This window comes from Lissotriton helveticus, chromosome 2_1, assembly GCF_964261635.1.
Source record: "Lissotriton helveticus chromosome 2_1, aLisHel1.1, whole genome shotgun sequence".
Taxonomy (NCBI): Eukaryota; Metazoa; Chordata; class Amphibia; order Caudata; family Salamandridae; genus Lissotriton; species Lissotriton helveticus.
In genome coordinates, this window is record NC_136059.1 from 866718080 (window position 1) to 866724079 (window position 6000).

Genomic DNA, 6000 nt, shown 5'->3' on the forward strand with positions numbered 1-6000 from the left:
TGTAAGTGGGAGAAGAAGAAATAACTGTAGAAGAAGATACTGACTTGCCATCTGGACAAATTGAAAAAGTGGATGTGTCCAGAACTGAAGAAATCTAAGAACATTACAGTGTTCATCCATTGCATTCCAAAGAAATGATAGGGAATGCTATAGAGTTATTTGAAATGAAAGAAGCAAAAGGAAGTCCCATTAGTGTATGGGAAAAAAGCTTGGAAGCTCATTGTTTCCCTCAGTTGTTTCCTACAGGAAAAGGAGGACGATATGTTGAACGACCTGTGCAGATTCCTGCATCTGAATACCGGACATCAAGATTATATGCAGAAGATGCAAGATTTCGACAATGTATTCCATATTAGTTTCATCTTTTGTTTGAGAGTGATTTGTCTGGACTTTCTTATGGAGTAAACCACATATTGAAAACAGGTGTACATCTGCAAAATTTTTCGGCAAAGGAATTTATGGATAAAGTACAGCAGAAAGATAATGTTTTGGAAACTCAGCTGATTATTCTGATGGCATGTCAGCGTGGTACTAATGAGTTCTGGTACCGTCGTCATGGAGAACTTAAATGTATGCTAAGGAAGTTAGGACCTCCTACATGGTTCCTTACTCTAAGCTGTGCTGAATATGCTTGGGATGATTTACTTTAATTTCTTCGAGAGGCAAATCCAAATATACCAAATATCGAAATAAAAGACACCTGGAGAATTGTGCTCTTTGGATCCTGTTAATGTATGCAGGTATTTCAATCATAGATTCGAAGCTATGATGTCTTTTATCACCAATAAAAAAAATCCTCCTCTTGGAGAGGTTCTGGATTTCTTTTAGAGAAAGGAGTATCAAGCGAGAGGTGCTCCTCACATACATATGTTATTATGGATCAAATATGCTCCCAAATTTGAAACAGACTCAGATGATACTGTGCTGTCTTTTATTGAACAATATGCTACATGTGAAGTACCAAACAGTATACACGATAAGGACTTAAGACAACAAGTCTTACGATTCCAAAGCCATCGTTTTGGCAAATACTGTCGTCGAAAGTACAAATCTAAGGACAAATTCTACAGCAAATGCCGTTTTGCATTTCCTCGACCTGTAATATCGAAAGGAAGAGTGAACAGTTTTATGTCATCTTTGCGACATAATATCACAAGAAAGTCTCCAAAAAATACCTACAACTTAAGAAGAAATGAACAGTCAAAATACATAAATGACTATAACTTAGTCATTTTGTCTATGTGGAATGCTAATATGGATATTCAATATGTTGCAGACAATTCCAGAGGCAGTTGCTCGATATGTGACATCGTACATAACAAAGTCAGAAAAGACAGAATTGAAAGAAATGTGGGAAGAGATTTCCCATGAAAAGAGTCTAAGTAAGACATTATACAGTTACAGTTTGAAGAAGTTATCTCACCGAGAAATTGAAGCGCATGAATGCTCGGATCGCTTATCATCTGCAAGTCTATACTCCAAATCTAGAAGAATCATTTGAGTGAGTCTAGGTTGTGCTGCAACACGAGACCGAGTTCTTAAATCTGTACAAGAAATTGATTATTTAGCTGAAAAAGAGCCAGACAGTACTGATATTGTGAAAACAAATATGTTGGATAAACAGTTTCCAAATAGAAGTCATCATCTTGAGAACATTTGTCTCTATGAAGTGCTGCAAAACTATATTTTTAAACGGAATATTACCGAAAACATTAATAATGGTATATATACCGTTATTGATCTGAAGGATGTCTGGTGAAACAAAGAAAAGGACATTTGATTAATCACCGTAAACTGAGTTGCGAAACACCTGACAAAAGGGAATTTTACTATTTAGCTCTTTTGCAACTTTTCAAGCCATGGCGTTCAGAATTGGAATTACTTGGACATTTTGAGAGCTATGAAGATTCCTACAATGCAACTAAAGATACCATAGAATGTCCTGTTTTTGCAAATTATACCAAAATGTTGAATGACGAAATTGAGCAAGAAGCTACAATTGCAGCTGAGATTGCTAGAGACAGTTCTCAAGACAGTGAAACCTCTGCTCCATTGAGTCAGGACCCACTGGGAGAACCAATTGTTCTAAATGAAGCAGCAACTGCTATGGAACAGGTGGAAACAGTAATGTATCAAGGTCAAGAACATCTAACAAACTTAGGAAACTTGGAAGAACAACTAAATCTTGAGCAGAAAGAAATATATGACCAAGTGAGAGAACAGATTGACCATGGATTTCTTCATGAGAGAAAGACTGCTCTTGCTCATCATTTGAACATATCCGTATGTATGTGTGCGGACAAGCTGGAACAGGAAAAAGTTGTTTAATTAAAGTAAGCACAAGTTGTCTACAGAAAAGAACTGACTCGCATTTGTCTTGTGTTGTCACTGCTCCAACTGGGTTGGCGGCACACAATATTAAAGGAATTACTTTACATTGTTTATTAATGCTACCAGTAGAGCATGACAACAAATTACAATACCACAAGCTATCTGGAGAAGCTTCTTATGAAGTTTCAAGAGTGTTGAAGAAGGTAAGCATGGTCTCAAACTTAATGCTTACCTTTGTGCATTTAAGAATGCAGCAAATTCTTAAAACAGAGTATGACGTATTATTCTGAGGAAAACACGCCATAGTTTTTGGAGATCTTCTACAACTTACTCCTGTAAAAGGACAGCCAGTGTTTAAAACACTGGTGCATGAAGATACTAGAAAGTCTTTGGGGAGTATAGGCAATGTAAACATTTGGTCATATTTTCAGTATAAGGAACTTACTACAAATATGAGACAAGCAAATGATGTTGATTATGGAACTATTCTTCAAGATATAAGAATTGGAAAATTGACCGAACAAGGCAAACAAGCTTTACAAATTTATGGGGTGTGCGTGGGGAGCAGTCAACAACTCAAACAATTAGAATATTTGACTCGCCGTCAATTGAACCAAAAAATGCACGCATCAACTTTAGTGCAATATCACAAAGCAAAAACGATACCAAGAGGTTTAAGATTAGCCATCAAACCTATGTTATTTCGCTTCAATCTAAATGCAAAATTCATGGAAAAATGGTATAGTATTTTAAATACATGTTCGTTGGACCTCATCCTGTTAATAATAGAGGAATTGTCTAAAGCCATTCGAGAGTTGGAAGAAGAGATTAACATCCTGAAATCTGAATTGGAAAGTAGGTTGGAAACCAACATGTGGCAAATAAACCTGGATACAACTGACACATAAAATTGATGACCAAACAATGGATTTCTTGGATGTAAGAATCATAAACACTCAGACAGGTTTTCAAACTGAACTGTTTTCCAAACCAACAGACCAGAATAATGCACTGGCCTACACAAGCTTTCATCCGAAAGGTTTAATTAGAAACCTACCATTCTCGCAATTGATACGAATAAAACGTATTTGTTCAGAGCCACAAACAAGTTTGATCAAGATGGATGAAAATCTAAATAAATACAAGGACAGAGGATACCCATCAGAGGTGTTGAACCAAAGCAAGGATAGAGTTCTTCACAGTTACTACAAACAAGAGTTAGGTCAACTAGCAACAAGATGGTATTTGTGTCAAAATACACAACACAGTCTAAAGCTATCAAAAAAAATAATCAATCAAAGATGGGAGCTGTTATCAACTGAACCGGATTTCAAAGGTTTCTTTCAGGAAGAACCTCTACATGCCTACACTAGAGGTAGGAATTTAAAAGAACTATTGAAACAGCCCAAAATTGGAAACCAGGAGATTATACATAAAGGCACTGTTCGTTGTCAAAACTGCATACATTGTAATAATGTCATGACCGGTAACACGTTTAATCATCCTACAACAGGCAACCTTGTCAAACTGAAACACACTAGTGATTGCAATACACAGAATGTAATCTACGGCATCAAATGCCCATGTGGCAAGATGTTCGTGGGAAAAACTGAGCGTAAACTCAAAATTAGAATCACTGAGCATAAAAGTAAAATCAGGGATCAATCAGTGGCATCGCCATTGGCAGTACATTAGAAAGATTCAAACCATTCAATTTCTCAGTTACGGTTTTTTATAATAGAGAAGGTCATACCAGAAATTACTCCAACGTGAACTTTATTGGATCAAAAATTTGAAAACAATGTCCCCCATAGGGCTCAATGACACATATGACCTATCATGTTATCTGTAAATAAATTCAGGAGAAGCATTATAGCCAGGGAAACGGGATCAATATGGAGTACACAAAGTAAAGTCTGTTGTCAATAATGTTATTGCGTTTAAAACATTTTGGTATACCTGTGATACTGTTGATATAACACACAAACATAGTAGTCTTATAGGGGAATTTAACACATACACCTTCACTTTTACACAATAGTCACACACATAATACACCTAGGATCAGTTAATAGACACATCTCAGTAACATCCATTTCTTTATCCCCTATTTTCCAGCAAATATCGGATTCTAGTAGTTTGATCTTGCACAGATACGGTTCGTCATTTGCCGCACCTAGGTCTATTAAATATATTAACATTATTGTGATACTTCATCTTCCGCTTAATATTGAATATTTATAACATCTTCCAACATACAGTATATCAGATTCATCACGCGGATTGTAACCTACTCCTCTTTTAAACACAATCTAAAGATGGCGACCGTGTTGTTGCCTCTAACTATTTTGCTTTGGAGAATAGTCAGTTTTCGACGTGAACAACGTAACTGACGTATATACATAATCCGCTTCAATGGTGGCAAACGACAGCGGTTTAAAATATTTGGAGATCGGAGAAAGACGGAAAGACAGTTTAATCAGGTACGGAGCAGAACGGGATAATGCTCAATGATTTTTACGTGATCTTAAATTCTCAATCTTTAAAACGCCTTATCTCTAACGCGTTTTTGCATTTTTTGCAGATTCGCGAATACATTATCCAACAGGTATGCACCCGCATCTTATTGCATGGTAAAGTAAGACTCAAGCGCTATGAAATGACTTAGGACTTAAGGAACTTTTTTGTTTATTACTTGACTTTCAGGTGAAAGTGTATCGTCCGAGCGTATCAGGTATGAAACTAGACGTTTTGAGAAAGAAAACTTTTTATATTAACGGTACGTGTGGCTATTTGCCCGCAAAAGCATTAACATAAGATTTCCTTTGTGTATTCTTAATTACAGCACACAGAGCTGAAACTTTTTCGATGATATCGGTAAGGTTCTCTTCTATATTATAGACAAACCATTGTCTAATATGATTTACAAGCATCACAATGACAGGGCTGATTAAGATGTCTCTTTATTACAGATCACACTCCACATACATCAACTACATTAAGGTATGATGATACACATTATATTCAGAACAAGCTATAGCAACCATGGGCATGCACAACAGTGATCATGCTCTTATATATTTTTTCTTTTAGAAAGGCCCCTGAGGAAGGTACCTCGGGTACCGAAATGCATCGGGCTCACGACTAAGTTGTGTTATGTGTTAATATTGATTGGATTTGTTCAAAAAGATATTATGATTACTGATCTCATGTAAAAACTGTGTTCTAAAAATGATTTATGAGTGACTTATAGCATGTGATTGAAAACATGAACTTTGTAGTAAATGAGAATCATGTGATAACACCACGTGAACAGTGCATGACTGGACTAACCCACAGGCTAGTCTTAACTCAAACAAGCTTTACAGACACGATTACTTTCCAATTTGTTTCCAAATGCAAATATTGTCCCAGGGAAAATATACATGAGAATTGCAGAAAACAAATCTGTAATCTGCTTAATGCCAACACTGCGTGAATGTTCTATATTCAATGAAGAAATGTTAAAGTTGGGAAATTAAGAAATTATAAAATAGGAAGCAATTGATAAAATAGAACAGGAAGGAATCAGTATTATTATTATTATTTAATTTTTTTTAAATATTTTCATTAAGCATTTTTTTTTTAAAAAATGTTACCGCATAATTCCGTATGTGTTACAGCACACAA